This window comes from Cynocephalus volans, chromosome 2 (genome assembly GCF_027409185.1).
Source record: "Cynocephalus volans isolate mCynVol1 chromosome 2, mCynVol1.pri, whole genome shotgun sequence".
Lineage (NCBI taxonomy): Eukaryota > Metazoa > Chordata > Mammalia > Dermoptera > Cynocephalidae > Cynocephalus > Cynocephalus volans.
The window spans coordinates 221995803-222015583 of NC_084461.1; the positions used below are offsets into that span (position 1 = coordinate 221995803).

The window sequence follows — 19781 nt, forward strand, 5'->3', positions numbered from 1 at the left end:
TGGCCTGTGGTGCCTGTGCCGGCCTCCTCTCGCCTGCTCGGGCGGGTGCTCAGGGGCGGGAACAAAGCACTTGGGGGTGTCCCCGGAACAGTTCAGTGGTGGAGGTGGGGAGAGGGCTCCTCGTTTGTTTTCACTCCGTAAAATCATACAACGTCAGACCTCGAAGACAAGTCAACTCTCTCACTTAACATTTGAGGAAACTCGGGTCCAAAGAAACAAAATGAGTAGCCTGAAGGCCCCCGGCGCCCAGCGCTCCCTCGCTGAGCAGCCTGCCGCGGTCCAGCACGCCCGAGGATGCTCGGACACCTCTGCAGACCTGTCAGTCCTTAACCCCGAGCCCGCGGACTGGGCTCCCGGCAGGACAGCGCCGCCCGCTCGGCCGAGCCCTCCCGCAGGGGCCCGGCCCGGCGGCTGCTCCGGTCCCGGAAGGCGCTCCCCGGGCAGGAGCGGTTTCCTGCCTCGGACACCCTGCTGGAGGTGCACACGCGTATTTTTTAACAGTGAACTGACTCATCGATACCACTATGCGAGTTATCGAGCTTTCTGCGCCCGGCGCAGGGCGCGCGGGGAGTGGGCGGGGCCGGGGCGGGGCCGGGGCGGGGCGCGTCGCGGCGGCCTCATTTCCTCGCGCGCGCCGGAAGTGGCCGTATTCGGCGCGGCGGCGCGCCCGGAGAGTGCGCTGCTGAGGCGGTTGCGGCGGCTGCGGCCCCCGCGCGCCGGGCGCCGCTCGGGTGTGCCGGCGGCCGCCGAGGAGCAGAGAGACCGAGCGCGGTGAGTAGCCCCCGCAGCCCCCGCCGCTTGAGCCCGGGAGTGCTGGGCCAGGTCGCGGGCCGGGGCCGCGGGCGCTTGTCAGGGTCGGGTCACCTCACGAGCGAGCCCTCGGGGGCCCGGTCCCTGAGGCATCGCTCGCGGACGAGCCTTCCGGAGTCCGCTGAGGTTTCGGGGAGAGCCCGGTCTGTTCTGAGAACGGCGCTGCCAGAGGCCGTTGGTTCGCATGTCAGTGGTTTTTTTTTTTTTTTTTTTTTTTTTTTTGTAAAACAGCTCGCCACCACTTCTCTCGGTGGATAAACTTTTTAGCCTGCTGTTGTCTCTTTATGGCGTGGAAGCCGTGGTCTCTGACAGACCCAGACACGAACGCCGTTAACAGACGTGGTTCGGGGGCCGAGCCCCTGGAAGTCACTGTATTCCCGAGCAGGGGCCCGAGGGCGATCTGTAAAGCAGCGAAGGGAGAGACTTCTGTTTGCGGTGTTGGTGTTGACAGTGTGACCATTCGATTTCAAGTCCGAAGCACTTCTAATTACACCCTTCCCTTGTGAAACTTGGAGGTATTTTCCAGCCTAATTTTGAGATATAGATGTGATGCCGTGACATTTCACCGCCGTTGAAGGCTCGCCGGAGCTGGGCCTCATTTCTGGTGGAACTATTGTCTTCTTTAATGTGGTAATTAGTGTCGTATCGAGTACCCTTGATTTTAGAAGTGAGAAACCAAGTACCTTTATGACTGAGAATGTTAACGTTCGTTTTGTTTTATTATTATAGTACCATTTGTTTAACATTGCTGTGCGACTGAAAGAATGTTGCATTTCCAGTATGTATGGCTCAGAGAATTTTGACCTAAATAATTAGTTTTAGTTCCACACAGTTTGGAAGTTACATTTTTTATTGAGGTATAAAGTACATATGAAGTCTACAAGTACATAATCTTAATTGTACAGCTCAATGAATTTTTACGCCTTTGTTACCTGTGTAACCACCACATAGATCAAGCTATGACTGTAAAACATTTCTGTCATCCCAAGAGTGTTCCTCTACTTCTTCCAAGTAAATTATACCTCTGCTCCCCAATCTGTATTGTGACTTCTTTCATCATTAGTTTTGTCTATTTTGACCTTCATATTAGTGGTTCACACAGTATGCTCAATCTGTTGCTTGTGGGATTAACCCATGGTATAGTATCATTTATGCATATTGTGGTATGATATCAGTAGTTCTTTCTTATCACTATGGAATATTTCATCATAGATATATGATTACTCTTCTGTTGATGGACATTTGTGTTCCCAATTTTTATATATTTTGTATGCTGGATATTAAGAATGCTATGAACATTCTTGTAAATGTCTTGGTGAGCGTCCATATGCATTTCTGACAGCTGTAGAATGACTGAGTCATAAGGTAGGCAGAAAATTACATTTTAACCAACATGGAGTCTTCCTTTTTTTAAAGTAATAGATTGTGTTATTTTAACTAATATAACATTAAGTTGGTAAAAAGCATAGCTATTATGAGTTCCAGACATAAGTGACTCATCACCATATTATTATTTACCTCTTGGATTTCATGTATGTGACACTCTTCTGTCAGAATGTCATTACTTGTTCAACTGTTAAACACGTTTGTTAGAGCTGTTGATCTCACTCTGAAGTTTGATATAACCCTCAAGTAAGAACTGTGTTACTCAAGTTAGTGGTTGTTAGAGGAAATGAAACACGAAAAGGATATGACTAAAAATGGATTGAAGAATCATGGGATTGCAAGTCAAAGAACTTTGTTATTGTCGTGATACAAAAATACTAGGTATAAATGTAAAATTTAATTATAGGGTTAGTTACAAATATGAATTTCCTGCAAGAGTACAGTGATTTCCACATATACTGAGATACTAGTAAATTTTTAATGTAAACAGACAATGAAACATTTGTGGGAAATCAGTAGTGTATAAGAGAAGCCCCAGACTGAAGAAATACAAAACTAGACCCTGAAACTATGGAATTAATGTAAGAAACAGAAGAATAAATATTAGTATTCTTAAATTTGGGAGGGTATTATGCCTATTGAACATATACAGGCTGCCGTGAAAAAAAGCAACTAGTTCTTGAATATTAAAACATAGAAGGTGGGAAAGAATAGCCATGACATGGAAAGTAGATCCAGAAGAGCCAGTGTACATCTAACAGGAGTTGCAAGAGGGAATAGAAATTGAAAGAGAAGAAATAACCACAGAGATGACAAAGATCCTGAGGGAAGAAGTATCTAGGCAGAGTCTTGGGCAGCCTGGGCCAGACAGAAATATGTGTGAGTTAGGGACAAAGTACTGGCAAATATAGATCAACTCTCTGATCTCTGTTTCCTCATCTGTGCAGTGGAGATGATCAGGAAGTAAGCCTTGCCAGAGAGCTTGCGGAAAGTTGTGTTAGTTGTGCTAACAGCTCCTGTTCCCCACACTCCTCCCCTATCAACTCAAAGTAGATGCCAGATTTCCAATTCCTACCTAACAGTAGAGTGGAAACAATTAAAATACTGTATTAAGAAAACAAGAATATTTCTCTGAGTAGAATTATATTAGTTTATGAATGCAGTAGATACACTGAGAATCTTAAAAGAACACTGATAGAGACATACCTGGATACATTCTGATGAAATTTATGAACTTCATGGGTAGATATACAAACTCATAAGCTTCCAAAGAGAAATATATGGTTATCTATAAAGGAGGAAGTCAGACTTACAATTAGACTTATAATTTGGAACACAGTATGTTAGATGACAGTGGAGCAGTGTTTAAAAAGTGTTCATGGAACTTATTTTGAACTCAATATCTTATCCCTAACCAAGCTGTCTGTATTAGTCTGTTTATGATGTTTGTAACAAAATACATGGAATTGGGTGATTTATAAAGAAAATGAAATTTATTTCTTACAGTTTCTGAGGCTAGGAAGTCCAAAGTCCATCTGGTGTTGGCAACAGTGACCCAGGGGTCTCACATTGCAAGATGGTGGAAGCAGAGAGCAAGAGAGAGAGAGACAGACTCTCCTCTTCTTTTAAAGCCCTCAGAACCGCTCCCCAGACCACCATTTTTAATCCATTCACTACAGTATGGGCCTACAATCCAATTACCTCTTCAAGGCTCTGCCTTTCAATTACTATAATAGGATTTCCCACCCTCTTAACAGTAACAGCTAAGTTTCTAATACATAAAACTTGGGGGACACAATTCAAGTTCCAGTGAGTTGGGGGGGGGGGGACTACTTCAGTCCACTACACTGTCATTCAAATTAGAGATAAAATAAAGCCATTTTCACTTATACCCAATAGGAATACTCCAGGATGTACTATATCAAAATGAAAAATTAAGAAAAATAGATGTGGTATTCAAGAAACAGTGATCAAAGAAAACAGTAACACTTATTTTTCAACTCCAAGTTGTTGATAAGTATACCTAAGAAATTTAATGCAGTGTTGAGGAAGGATTCATAAACCAGAGTAAGTATAATTTTAAAGTCTATGATAATCTAAAGCATAAATTTAACTTGATTTTAAAGTTGGTTGGGAAGATAGGAAGTAGATAAAGCCATGTTGGAAGCTTATCCTGAGCAAGAGAGAAGATATATATACTGAACAATTACATGTTGCAATGAATACTTTAAGGAAAATTAAAAAGCAGTTTCACTTTCAGGGATTTATTCTATAGATGAAATAACATGTCCAAAGTCATCTATACTAAGGCTATTCATACTGAGATATTTAATGGTGGCAGTAGATTTGGAAGGTTACACAAAAACTGGAGAAGGGAATTGGGCCTCTGGAATAAAAGGGAGACTTTTCACTGTATACCCTTATATCATGTTTAACCTTTTTATCATATGTATTTATTTTGTGACATTTTAGAAGTACGAACATTTTTTAGAAGTGTAAAAAAATTTTAAGGTTTTAAAATAGGGGTTGCCAAATCTGGCTGGCCACCTATTTTAGTGTGACCTGTGACCTAAGAGTGGTTTTTACATTTTTAAATGTTTGGAAAAGAAAAATAGTACTTTATGACATGAAAATTATATGAAGTTCAAATTTCCATGTTCCTTAGAAGACAACTGTGTGCATTTATTTCCATATTCTCTATGGCTGCTTTTGTGCTACAAAGCCAGAGTTGACTGGTTGTGACATTTACTATCTGACCTAACATATTTGCTGACATTTGATTGAGAGGTCAGAAATAGACCTCTGTATATATAGGAATTTTGCTTATGATAAAGGTAGCATTTCGAATTAGTTACAAGAGCATGGATAAATGCTAAGAATTGGCTGTTTGAGTAAATAAATATTTTATATCAGGATTACTTCAGGTAGGGGAGCTAAAATTGAGAAGTCTTGTAAGAAAAGACTGATAGATTTGACTCTGTTAACAACAACAAAACAAAAGTTTGCATAATGGGAAATAAAACCTCTTATTGGGCACTTAATGCTTGTCAGATATTGCTTGAATAGTCATTACAATAATACTCCAAGGTACATTCTATAATTATCTCAACTTAACAGATGAGGAAACTGAAGTTTACAGAGATTAAGGAACTTGCCTGTAATGAGAGTTAGGAAATGGTAGAACAAATATTTGAATTTAGACGATCTGGCTCCCAAGCCAGATTGTTTTTACTGTGCCACATTCTGGCACATTTTGTGCCATTTGTCTTGCTGAAATCCAGATACCATGAGTGCAGTTTTCCCCAAAAAACCTCATCAAAAGATCCATCTGATAATACTTGTTCTTGGTACCCAACACAGTGCCTGACACATAGTAGGTACTCAAGTATTTGTTGAATAAGTGCTACCTTCTGGTGATCAGTACTTATATTTCTAAATATTTACAAACCACTTGGTCAATAACATATTGAAGAATCCATGTATCACTGTAATACTGATTAAGTACTTAAGAAATATAAGATTCTAATTCCCTCCCTCCCAAATATTTATACTTTGTAATACTTTAGTTTTCTGACATTGGTTATGTTTCCATCAGAAAACAAATTTTGTGACTTTGTTTTTGCTAGGTGAAAAGTGAACTCAGAATCATAAATTTAGTTTTGAAAACTTTAATAAGAAATTATTCTGTATAGAAAATTTAGAAAGATTTTACAGAATAGATAAAAATAAATAGATTCAAAAACATTGTAATTTTCAGAGGGCAGTAGATTACTGTTATTGCAGGTTAATTTGGCACACTGCAATGTAAGTATCCTGGAAATGATGCGTAAAATTGTATTAGTAGTACCAAAAATTGTAGAATCAAAAGATTGAGTAGAAACTGCTTAAAGGTCATCTTCGTATGTAAGGGATTAGTGCTGTAGAATTAACTATCTTTAATACCTCTGTTGTCTCAAAATCACAAGGCCAAAGAGAAAAGATATAACAAGAGCCCTTCAGAGTAATGTGTACTCTACTTTTGGAGAGAGGGAGTGGCTTAGTTTTGTTTTTTAAATCCAAACTTGTAGTCAGCAATTGTTCTCACTTGTCTTAATGATCAGTTTTCTTACTATTGCCTTGTTGGCCCTACTGCTAAAACTAAATCTGATTTGGCTTTATTTTTTAAACAGCTTCATCGAGGTATAATTGACATAAACTACACATATTTAAAGTGTGCAATTTAAGTTTTAACATAGGTATATACCTGTGAAATCATCACCACAACCAAAGTAATAAACATTTTCATCACTCCCAAAAGTTTCCTCATGACTTTTTATTTTTTCTATAACACTTCCAAGAGGCAACCATTAACTGATTTACTTCCTGTCACTACAAATTACCTTGCATTTTCTAGAATTTTATATAAATGGAATCAAACAGTATGTATTCTTTTGTTGCCTGGGTCTATCGCTCAGAATAATTATTGAGATCAATCCATGTTGAAGCATGTGTCAGTGGTTTATTCCTTTTTGTTGCTGAGCAGTGTTCCATTGTAGGTCTGTACCACAGTTTATCTGTTCACTTGTTGATGGACAGTGGATTGTTTCTAGTTTGGCGCTGTTATATATAAAGCTGAACATTTGTGTACAAGTCTTTTTATTGTTAAAAGATAAACTGAAGCACAGCAATATTTTAAAGAGTTTTATTTGAGAAAACAGCAATTCATGAATTGGGCATAAACAAACTGAAATTGGTGGGGGCACCTCCAAGGGAATGAAAGGGAAGGCATTCATAGGGTGAACAAGGAAGCAAGGCAAAGAAAATATTGATTGGTTACAATTATATAGTTTCCTATTTGCTTATATAAGTTATTTGACAGCCTCTAATTGGTTGAGCTTATGTTTTGTTTTTCTTTAATATATGGATTTACAAAAAATAGTCCAAGTTATGTTTTACTTGTTTGCAAATCAAGCAAGGCGAAGGTTGCCTTGTTGACTTACCTGGCTTTGTCTGTTCAGGGGATTTATAGACCTCCTCTATTTTATTTATTTATTTTAACAGTATAAACATGTGCTTTCGTTTCTCTTGGTAGATATCTAGGAATGGAATGGCTGGATTGTACGCATGTGGTACGCTTCCATTTAACCAGTTAAACTGTGAAGCCATTTCACATTCCCATCAGCGGTGTATTAAAGTTCAAGTTTTTTTACATTGTCACCAACACTTGGTATAGTTAGTCTTTTTAATTTTAGCATTCTATTTTTAGTCATTCTGTATAGTTGTATCATTGTGGTTTGAATTTGTATTTCCCTAATGAATAACAATGTTGAGCATCTTTTTCATGTGCTTATTTGAAGTGTTTAAATCTTGTGTCATCTTTTTGAGTTGTGTTTGTTTTGTTGTTATTGCATTTTGACTTCAAAATGTATTCTGGGTACAAGTCCTTTGTCAGATATATATGCTTTGCATATATTTTCTCCAGGTCCATGACTTGTCTTTTCATTCTCTTTTTTTTTTTAATTTTATTTTTTTTATTTTTAAATTTTATTATGTCAATATACTTTGTGGCTGATTATTGTTGCCCATCACCAAAACCTCCCTCCCTCCTCACTCCCCCCTCCCCCCCAACAATGTCCTTTCTGTTTGCTTGTCGTATCAACTTCAAGTAATTGTGGTTGTTATATCTTCTCCCCGCCCCCCCCCCCGGTTTGTGTGTGTGTGTGTGTGTGTGTGTGTGTGTGTGTGTGTGTGAATTATATATTAATTTTTAGCTCCCACCATTAAGTGAGAACATGTGGTATTTCTCTTTCTGTGCCTGACTTGTTTCACTTAATATAATTCTCTCAAGGTCCATCCATGTTGTTGCAAATGGCAGTATTTCATTCGTTTTTATAGCTGAGTAGTATTCCATTGTGTAGATGTACCACATTTTCCGTATCCACTCATCTGATGATGGACATTTGGGCTGGTTCCAACTCTTGGCTATTGTAAAGAGTGCTGCAATGAACATTGGGGAACAGGTATACCTTCGACTTGATGATTTCCATTCCTCTGGGTATATTCCCAACAGTGGGATAGCTGGGTCGTATGGTAGATCTATCTGCAATTGTTTGAGGAACCTCCATACCATTTTCCATAGAGGCTGCACCATTTTGCAGTCCCACCAACAATGTATGAGAGTTCCTTTTTCTCCGCAACCTCGCCAGCATTTATCGTTCATAGTCTTTTGGATTTTAGCCATCCTAACTGGGGTTAGATGGTATCTCAATGTGGTTTTGATTTGCATTTCCCGGATGCTGAGTGATGTTGAGCATTTTTTCATATGTCTGTTGGCCATTTGTATATCTTTCTTAGAGAAATGCCTACTTAGCTCTTTTGCCCATTTTTTAATTGGGTTGCTTGTTTTTTTCTTGTAAAGTTGTTTGAGTTCCTTATATATTCTGAATATTAATCCTTTGTCAGATGTATATTTTGCAAATATTTTCTCCCACTCTGTTGGTTGTCTTTTAACTCTGTTAATAGTTTCTTTTGCTGTGCAGAAGCTTTTTAGTTTGATATAATCCCATTTGTTTATTTTTCCTTTGGTTGCCTGTGCTTTTGGAGTCGTATTCATGAAGTCTGTGCCCAGTCCTATTTCCTGAAGTGTTTCTCCTATGTTTTCTTTAAGAAGTTTTATTGTTTCAGGGTGTATATTTAAATCCTTAATCCATTTTGAGTTGATTTTAGTATATGGTGAGAGGTATGGATCTAGTTTCATTTTCCTGCATATGGATATCCAGTTCTCCCAGCACCATTTGCTGAAGAGGCATTCCCTTCCCCAGTGAATAGGCTTAGTGCCTTTGTCAAAGATCAGATGGAAGTAAGTGTGTGGGTTGATTTCTGGATTCTCTATTCTATTCCATTGATCAGTGTGTCTGTTTTTATGCCAGTACCATACTGTTTTGGTTGTTATAGCTTTGTACTATAGCTTAAAGTCAGGTAGTGTTATGCCTCCAGCTTTATTTTTTTTGCTCAGCATTGCTTTGGCTATGCGTGGTCTTTTATTGTTCCATATAAATGTCTGGATAGTTTTTTCCATTTCTGAGAAAAATGTCTTTGGAATTTTGATGGGGATTGCATTGAATTTGTATATCACTTTGGGTAGTATGGGCATTTTCACTATGTTGATTCTTCCAATCCAAGAGCATGGGATATCTTTCCATCTTCTTGTATCCTCTCTAATTTCTCTCAGCAGTGGTTTATAGTTCTCATTATAGAGATTTTTCACCTCCTTGGTTAACTCAATTCCTAAGTATTTTATTTTTTTGGTGGCTATTGTAAATGGGCAGGCTTTCTTGATTTCTCGTTCTGCACGTTCACTATTGGAGAAAAGAAATGCTACTGATTTTTGTGTGTTGATTTTGTATCCTGCTACTGTGCTGAAATCATTTATCAATTCCAAGAGTTTTTTTGTCGAGGTTTTAGGCTGTTCAATATATAGGATCATGTCATCTGCAAACAGGGACAGTTTGACTTCATCTTTTCCAATCTGGATGCCCTTTATTTCCTTCTCTTCTCTGATTGCTCTGGCTAATACTTCCAACACTATGTTGAATAGGAGTGGTGAGAGTGGGCATCCTTGTCTAGTTCCTGTTCTTAAAGGAAAAGCTTTCAGCTTTTCCCCATTCAGGATGATATTGGCAGTGGGTTTGTCATATATGGCTTTAATTATGTTGAGATACTTTCCCTCTGTACCTAACTTATAGGGGGTCTTTGTCATGAATGAGTGCTGAACTTTGTCAAATGCTTTTTCAGCATCTATAGAGCTGATCATATGGTCCTTGTGTTTGAGTTTATTAATATGGTGTATCACATTTATTGATTTGCTTATATTGAACCAACCTTGCATCCCTGCGATGAATCCCACTTGATCGTGATGAATAATTTTTCGTATGTGTTGCTGTATTCTGTTTGCTAGTAATTTAGTGAGGATTTTTGCATCTATATTCATCAAGGATATCGGCCTGTAGTTTTCTTTTTTGGTTATATCTTTACCTGGTTTTGGTATCAGGATGGATGTTTGCTTCATAGAATGAGTTTGGGAGATTTGCGTCCGTTTCAATCTTTTGGAATAGTTTGTAAAGAATCGGTGTCAATTCCTGTTTGGTAAAATTCTGCTGTGAATCCATCTGGTCCTGGGCTTTTCTTTGTTGGGAGCCTTCTGATAACAGCTTCAATCTCCTTTATTGTTATTGGTCTGTTCAAATTTTCTACGTCTTCATGGTTCAGTTTTGGGAGCTTGTGTGTGTCCAGAAATTTATCCATTTCCTCCAGATTTTCAAATTTATTGGCATATAGTTGTTTATAGTAGTCTTGAATGATTCCTTGTATTTCAGATGAATCAGTTGTAATATCGCCTTTTTCATTTCTAATTTTTGTTATTTGAGTCTTCTCTCTTCTTTTTTTTGTTAGCCATGCTAATGGTTTGTCAATTTTATTTATCTTTTCAAAAAACCAACTTTTTGCTTCATTGATCTTTTGAATTGTTTTTTGGGTTTCAATTTCATTCAGTTCTGCTCTGATCTTAATGATTTCTTTCCATCTGCTAACTTTAGGTTTGGATTGTTCTTGTTTTTCTAGTTCTTTAAGGTGAAGTGTTAGGTTGTTCACTTGCCATCTTTCCATTCTTCTGAGGTGAGCATTTAATGCAATAAATTTCCCCCTTAATACTGCTTTTGCAGTATCCCACAGGTTTTGGTATGATGTATCATTATTTTCATTAGTTTCAATAAATTTTTTGATTTCCTGCTTGATTTCTTCTTGGACCCATATGTCATTAAGTAGAATGCTGTTTAATTTCCATGTGTTTGTATAGTTTCCAGAGTTTCGTTTGTTATTAATTTCTAGTTTTAATCCATTGTGGTCTGAGAAAATACATGGGATAATTCCAATTTTTTTGAATTTATTGAGACTTGATTTGTGACCTAATATATGATCTATCCTGGAGAATGATCCATGTGCTGATGAGAAGAATGAATATTCTGAGGTTTTTGGATGGAATGTTCTGTAGATATCTGCCAATTCCAATTGGTCTAGAGTCTTGTTTAGATCTTGTGTTTCTCTCCTGATTCTTTGCCTAGATGATCTGTCCAGTATTGACAGTGGGGTGTTCAGGTCCCCTGCTATTATGGTATTAGTGTCTATTTCCTTCTTTAGGTCTAATAGAGTTTGTTTTATAAATCTGGCTGCTCCAACATTGGGTGCGTACATATTTATGATTGTTATGTCTTCTTGATGGATCAGTCCTTTTATCATTAAGTAGTGTCCCTCATTGTCTCTTTTTATGGTTTTTAGTTTAAAGTCTATTTTGTCAGATATAAGAATAGCTACTCCAGCTCATTTTTCTTTTCTGTTTGCATGGTAAATCTTTTTCCATCCTTTCACTCTTAGTCTATGTGAATCTTTATGGGTGAGGTGGGTCTCTTGTAGGCAGCATATAGTTGGGTCCTCCTTTTTGATCCAGTCAGCCAGTCTGTGTCTTTTGATTGGGGAATTTAAGCCTTTTACATTAAGAGTTGTTATTGAAAGGTGATGATTTATTCCTAGCATTTTATTGGTTGTTTGGTTGTCTTAGGTGTCTTTTGTTCCTTGCTTTCTGATTTACTGTTTGTTTTCTGTGTTTGTTGGTTCCTTAGGCTGTAGATAGCGTTTTTGTTTGATTGTTTTCTCTTCATGAATGCCATTTTTATTATACTAGTGGGTTTTGATTTTTCTTGGGTTTTTAAGGCAATGGTAGTTATTTTTCAGGAACCAAACCCAGTACTCCCTTGAGGATTTCTTGTCAGGGTGGTCGTGTGGTAGTGAACTCCCGCAGTTTTTGTTTGTCTGAGAAAGATACTTTTTGCCCTTCATTTCGGAAGGATAGCCTTGCTGGGTAAAGTATTCTTGTCTGGCAATCTTTGTCTTTTAGTATTTTGAATGTATCATACCATTCCTTTCTAGCTTTTAGGGTTTGTGATGAAAAGTCTGATGTTAGCCTGATTGGGGCTCCCTTATAGGTGATTTGATACTTCTCTCTTGCAGCTTTTAAGATTCTCTCTTTGTCTCTGAGTTTTGCCAGTTTGACTATAACGTGTCTTGGAGAAGGCCTTTTTGGGTTGAATACGTTTGGAGATCATTGAGCTTCCTGGATCTGAAGATCTGTGATTTTTCCTATACCTGGGAAGTTTTCTGCCACTATTTTGTTGAATATGTTTTCAATGGACTCTCCATATTCCTCCTGTTCTGGAATACCCATGACTCAGATATTTGAGCGCTTAAGGTTGTCTGGTATCTCTCTCAGATTTTCTTCAATGTCTTTGATTCTTTTTTCTTTCTTTTTGTCTGCTTCTGTTATTTCAAACAGCCCATCTTCAAGTTCAGAGGTTCTCTCTTCAACTTCGACAAGCCTGCTGGTTAAACTCTCCGTTGTGTTTTTTATTTCGCTGAATAACTTCTTCAGTTCAGCAAGTTCTGCTACATTTTTTTTCAGGACATCGATTTCCTTGTACATTTCCTCTTTCAGGTCCTGTATACTTTTCCTCATTTCATCATGATGTCTAGCTGAGTTTTCTTGTATCTCATTCAGTTTCCTTAGAATTATCACTCGAAATTCCTTGTCAGTCATTTCAAGGGCTTCTTGTTCTATAGGATCTAGAGTTTGAGATTTATTAACTTTTGGTGGTGTACTTTCTTGATTTTTTGTATTTCTGGTATCTTTTTTTTGATGTTTATTCATTGTGGCAGGGGGTTTCACAGTCCACCTGTTTGAGACTATTGACTAAGATGTTGCTGTGGTTGCCAATTTGGTATGGCTACCTCCGTGACTGCTCAGTTGGCCTTTAGTGCCTTGTGTGTATGGTTGCCTCGGGTCTTGGGCCTCTCCGGGGAGCCACCTTTCTGGTCAGCTCGGATTCTGCTGGGCTGCTGGATCATGTACCACAGGGTGTGTGATCTGTGTTGAGCTTTCACTTCCTGTGCAGGACTTCTCCCCGTTCCGTGTGCTCTGGCCCGGGCTGTTGGATTGTGCAGTGGCGACCCCACCGGGTGTGTGGTTTCTGTCGAGTCTCCGCCTCCCTGTCCGCACTTCGCCGCGCTCTGTGTGCACTGGGCTGGGCTGGGACATGTCTTCTGCAACCCTCGTCTATCAGCTGGGCCTTCAAGACCCTGCTCGGCACCGCCTCGCCCAGGAAGTCTACCGGGTTTCTGCTAGGCACAGATGACCGGTTGCTCTGGGTGCCTTTGTAGCACTGTGTAGATCTTTCTCGGGACTTATCACCTTCCTCCTGGTATCGCGGTTATTTGTGTACTCGTGTTATCTCCCACACCAGAGCGTGAGCTCCTCAGGGGAGGAGCCCGCAGCCCACAGTTCACCTTTGTATTCCCCTGGCCCGGACAAGTCCAGTGCCCGCCTGCAGACAGCTCTCCGGCAGGTTTAAGTGGACTTGGGAACTCTCCTACTACACTATTCCCAACCAGAAATTGGTTAGGCGTTTTTCCGAACTGGTGGCCGCAGAGATGGTATGTGCCTCCCAGTAACAGGAAGTTTACCAGGGGCCAGAGTCCAGGGTGTGGTGGAGTGACAGTCGGCCCCGCCAGTACTTCCTTGCCCTCCTGACACTGGCCGGGGAAGCCCCATGCCACCAGCCCCACCAGAGAACTGCGGAGGGAGTGGGAGGGGAGGCCAGCCCACAGGCCCCGGGAAGCCCCACGCCGGGGCAAGCAAGTGGGAAGGCTCAGTGAGGGGCTGAGCCGGGCCGGAGCTGCCACCACCTGGAAAAATGGAGGCAGCCCCGGGGCTGTGAGTGGCCCGGTGATGCAGGCAGAAGCTGGGTGGGCGTTAGCCCCCCGAGCAGGGCCGGGCCAGGGGTCACTCACAGGGCTGTGCCAGGTCGGGTGCTCACTCTCTGCCTCTGGTTTGTCGCCTTCCCCGTTCTCGGTTCCCGCCGCCTCGGGCTGCTTGCTCAGTCCTGCGGCGCGGCTCGGGCGCTCCCAGGAATCTTCTTTTATGCCGGCCTGAAACCTCGATTCATGAATAGGGCAGCAGGCCGCCTTCAGCACGGCCCTGGCCTCCGGGATCCTGTCTGCATCCACAGCAGCCCTGGCACCATGTTCCCTGTTTAGAGACTCGCTTTTGCAGCTACGGAACAGTTCTTTTCCTGCTCCATACTTCAAAGCTGTTGCCTGTAAGTGAGGCAGCCTCTCCTGCCAAGGGCCCTTTTCATTCTCTTAACAGCGTCTTTCAAAGGGAACAAGTTACTAGTTTTGATGAAGTACAATTTATTAATTGTGCTGAGAAATCTTTGCCTAACTTAAGGTCACAAAGATTCTATCCTATCCTTTCTTGTTTTATAGTTTTAGGTGTTCTGTTTAGATCTATGATTCATTTTGAATTACATCCTAGTGGATGTGAAGTGGTATCTCATCGTGGTTTTGATTTGGGTTCCCTGTTGGCTAATGATGTTGAGCATCTTTTCATGTACTTACAGGCCATTTGTATATCTTCTTTAGGGAAATGTCTATTCAGAGCCTTTGCCCATTGAGTTATTCATCTTTTTCATATTGAGTTGTGAGATTCTTTATATGTTCTAGACACAAGACCCGTATAAGATTTACAAATAGTTTCATTCTGTGTGTTGTCTTTTCACTTTCTTGATGATGTCCTTTGCAGCACAAAATTTTGATGAAGTTCAATATATTTATTTTGTCTTTGATCTTTTGGTGTCATATCTGAGAAACAATTGACTAATCCAAGGTCACAAAGATTTATACTTATGTTTTGTTCTAAGTGTTTTATAGTTTTGGCTGTCACATTCAGATCTTTGACCCATTTGGAGTTAATTTTGGAATATGGTGTGAAGTAGGAGTCTAATTCTGTTCTTTTGGCTGTAAATATCCAGTTGTCCCAGCACCATTTGTTGAAAAGACTATTATTTTCACTATTGAATTGACTTGCTACCCTTGTTGATAATCAATTGACCATAAATGTGACAATTTATTTCTGGTCTCTAAATCCTATTCCATTGATCTATATATGTCTATTCTTACTCCATACCACAGTGTCTTAATTCCTTGTGGTTTTGTAGTAATTTTTGAAATGGGGTAGTGAGTCCTCCAGTTTTTTGTTTGTTTCTTGTTCAATATTGGGCTATTCTGGATTTCTTGAATTTCTATATGAGTTTTAGAATCAGCTTGTCAATTTCTGCAGTGCAGTCAGCTGGGATTTTGAAGAGGATTGTGTTGAATCTGTAGATCAGTTTGGGGAGTATTGCCCTCTTAACAGTATTAAGTCTTCAGATCCATGAGTGTGGGTGGCTTTCCATTTATTTAAATCTTCTTTACTTTCTTCTAACAGTATTTTGTAGTTTTCAGAGTACAAGTCTTGCACTTCTCTTGTTAAAATTATTCCTAAGTATTTTATTCTTTTTGTTTTTATATTATAAATGGAATTATTGTCTTAGTTTCATTTTCAGATTGTTCATTTCTAAGTATAGAAATATAATCTTTTTTGTATGTTAATATTGTATCCTACAACCTGGCTGAATTCATTTATTAGTTATAATGGATTTTTAGTGAATTTCCGAGCTTTTCTATATACAAGATTATAACATCTGCAAATAGGGATAGGTTTACTTCTCTGGTTGCCTTTTATTTTATATTTTCTTGCCTAATTGCCCTAGCTAGCAATCTTTTTAACCTCCTCCAATACAGTGTTAAGTAGTTATGACTGGAACATTCTTGTCTTATTCCTGAAAAGCATGCAGTCTTCCACCTTTAAATATGAAGTTACCTGTGAGTTTTTTCTAGATGCCCTTTATCAAGTTAAGAAGTTCCCTTCCATTCCTAGTTTGTTGTTAAGCGGTTTTATCAGGAAAAGGTGTTAGATTTTGTCAGATGCTTTTTCTGTATACATTGAGATGACCATGTGAGTTTTGTCCTTCATTCTATTGATGTGATATATTGCATTAATTGATTTTTCAGATGTTAAACCAACCTTGCATTCCTTTTATAAATCTCACTTGGTCATGGTTGCTGGGTTTGGTGTAGCTGCTAGTATTTTTTTTTTTTTTTTTTTGGACCAGTAAGGGGATTGCATCCCTTGGCACGGTGTTGTCTGCACCACACTCAGCCAGCAAGCGCACCGGCCATACCCATATAGGGTCCGAACCCGCAGCCTCGGCACTACCAGCGCCACACTCTCCCGAGTGAGCCACAGGGCCGTCCCAAGCTGCTAGTATTTTGTTGAAGATCTTTGCATCTGTATTTATATGGAATATTGATCTGTAGTTTTCTTTTTATGTATTTCTGTAGTTTTGGTATCAGGCTAGAGTTGTGAAATTGGAAGAGTTTGTGAAGAATTCATATTAATTCTTGTTTAAATGTTTGGTAGATTCTGCCAGTGAAACCATCTGGGCCTGCACTTTTCCTTGTGGGTAGTTTTTTAATTACTAATCCAATCTCTTGTTATATATCTATTCATATTTAGTATTTCTTCCTAAGTCTGTTTTGTTAGTTTGTGTCTTTCTAAGAATTTGTCCATTTCATTCACCTTTTAAAGGGCTTTAGATAATAATAAAACTTTTATAATTATCAATGAATCAGATTTTTCAAGATACTTGGTTACAGGGCTGGCCCATGGCTCACTTGGGAGAGTGTGTTGCTGATAACACCAGGTCAAGGGTTAAGATCCCCTTACCGGTCATCTTTAAAAAAAAAAAAAAAAAGATACTTGGTTACATTTGGTTTACTAAAGTAATAAAAGGCTAAGGGGAGTTAAGCCCATTATTTGTGGTTTACTAGCCAAAAGAAGTTTTAATCTTTTCTTATCTTTCCTTTTTCTTAATAATCACATTTTAAAAATCAATAATAATTTCTTCATGTAAATCAAACATTAAACATGTTTAAATTTCTCCAATTCTCTTCCCCTCCCTCTTTCTTTCTTACACTTGTCAATATCCAAACAAATTCTCCTTATTGCATTGGTTGCTATGTCAGCTGTCTCTTAAGTTTCTTTTAGAAGTTAACATTTCTGATTTTCTTCATTGTTTTGTGCAGATCCGTATTTCCATTTGTTATATCATTTTTTTCCTGCCTAAAGGACCTGTAGTACATGTCTGATGGTGATGAATTCTTTTAACTTTTTGTGTCTGAAAAAGTATTTGGCATTTGTGTTTCAAAGGTAATTTTTCTGGGTATAGAATTCTCAGTTGGCATATTTTTCTTTTCATTTCTTTAAAGATACTGCTCCTCTGTCTTCTTCCAAGGAGTCATCTTCTGTCATTTCTCTCTTATTCCTTATCTGTGATGTGCCTTTTTCATCTGTCCACTTTTAAGATTTTCTCTTTATCATTGGGTTTGAGCAATTTGATTATCATGTGCCTTGCTGTAGTTTTCTTTATGACTCTTGTATTTGGGATTGGTTGAGCTTTTTAAAAAAAAAGAAAAAAAGAAAAAAAAAAAGCTGACCGATAAGGGGATCTTAACCCTTGATTTAGTGCTGTCAGCACCATGCTCTCCCAAGTGAGCTAACCAGCCATCCCTATATAGGGATCCGAACCCGTGGCCTTGGTGTTATCATCACCTCACTCTCCCAAGTGAGCCACAGGCTGGCCCTGGTTGAGCTTCTTAAATCTATGTGTTTACAGTTTTTTTCAAATTTGGAAAATTTTCAGCCTTATTTCTTTAAATATTTCTTCTAATCTCCTCCTCTTCTTTTGGAGACTCCAATGACATGTATATTAGGCTGTTTGAAGTTGTCATACAGCTTACCAATACTCTGTTCATATTTTTTATTTTTTCCTTCTGCATCTTGCATTGTTTCTGTTCCTATGTCTTCAATTCACAAATATTTTCTTCTGTAATATCTAATCTGCTATTATTCTATCCAGTGTATTTTCTCATCCGACATTGAAATTTTCATATTCTGAAGTTTAATTTGGAATTTTAAACATCATTTGTGCTTCTACTTAGTGTTTTAAACTTGAACATCTTTTTAAACACAATTATAATAACTTTTAATGTCCTTTTCTATTAATTCCAACATTTGTCTCAGTTCTAGGTCAGTTTTAATCATTAATATTTCTCATTTATGGGTCATATTTTTCTTTATACCTGATAATTTTTGTTTGGATGTCAGATATTGTAAATTTTATTTTGTTGAGTGCTGGTTATTTTTATATTCCTACAAATATTCTTGATGATTGCTTGTTGTGCTGTTACTTGGAAGCAATTTGGTGTTGCTTTTAAGATTTTTTGGCAAGACCAGGGCCATATTTAGTCTAGAGCTAATTATTTCCCACTACTTAGGCAAGACCTTTTTGAGTACTCTACCCAGTGAGATTTTCCACTGTGTCTGATGGGAACATACACTATTCCTGGCCCTGTATGAATGCCAAGTTCTGTATCCTCTCATTTTTTGTGTGGTCCTTTCCTTTAGTCTGCTGGTTTCTTCATAAGCCTGCCCTGATCCGTGCTCTGCTTAATATCCAAACAGTGTCCTTTTCAGATCTCTGGAGTTCTTTCTATGTCCAGATTTCTCCTCTCTGATACACTAACCTTTGAACCCTACCTCCTTGCTTTCCTCAGATTGTCAGTTTCATCTGATCAACTCAGGGTATCTGCTGGGCTCTGCTTAGGTTCCCCTCCCTGTGTTACCTCCTGGAAACTTCTTTGTTACCTGATGCTCAGTATCTTGAAAACCATTGTTTCATATGGGGGGGGGGGTGTTTGTTTTTGTTTGTTTCAAGCATGACGATATATCTGGCCCGCATTACTCCATCTTGGCTACAAGAGGAAGTCTCATTAGTCTGTTTGAGAGAGTTAGAACGGAAGGCTTTTAAGGTTTCTCTCAATTCTGAGATCTTTGATTCTGTGTTATAAACCTTTAACACCTCATTTTCCCATATCCACAGTATCCCTTTCTCTCCTCAAAACACTTATTTTAACTATCTGTGTTTATGGTTAGAAGGTTGGTTGGGATTAACTGTAGGCTGTAAATGAACCTTATTTATGATACAAACAACATTACATAGAATGATGGCAGTCAAGGTATAACAGCAGAAAAAATGGATGTTTAATATTCTTAACATATTTAAAGCTGTCATAAACTAGTCTTCTAGGAGGTGGCCAAAGAGTTCCCTTCAGGAACTAGGCAAGTAAGATTTTAATTGAAATCTTTTATTTTTAACAACCACAGAGCTATACAACTTCCATTTGCATTCTGAAGTAATTACAGTAACCTTTCATTTCAGTGGAAAATATTCAACTGTAGTGAATGTTAAATAGCATGTAAGATATCTCAAAACCTGTATTTTGCTTAAGGGAAGAGAAAGATAGATGATCTTAGCTTTAATGCTAGCACTTAATAGCTACAAACCTTTAAATATAAACCTTTAATTAAAACCTAATAATATATTTAAATATTTTTTCATTTGATACTATTTTTTCAATACAAAATGAAAGTAATATCAGTACTCTTCTGAAAGGATTGCATTGGATATGTATAAAAATACTTTTTAAACCAGTGTTTTTCAGGATTTTTTAAAAAATCATAACCCAGTTATAAATACATTTGACATGGAGATCTCATA

The 19781-nt window shown here is 38.7% G+C and overlaps 1 protein-coding gene across 3 annotated transcripts in view; it reads left to right on the forward strand.

Moving 5' to 3' along the window:
• Positions 1-672: 672 nt before the first annotated feature.
• Positions 673-19781, forward strand: part of CSGALNACT2 (chondroitin sulfate N-acetylgalactosaminyltransferase 2) — a 49879-nt gene continuing 30770 nt past the window's right edge. For all 3 annotated transcript variants that reach the window (XM_063086100.1, XM_063086101.1, XM_063086102.1), the window contains exon 1: positions 673-771. The gene's annotated coding sequence lies outside the window, so the exon portion shown is untranslated. The remainder of the gene's footprint in view (positions 772-19781) is intronic.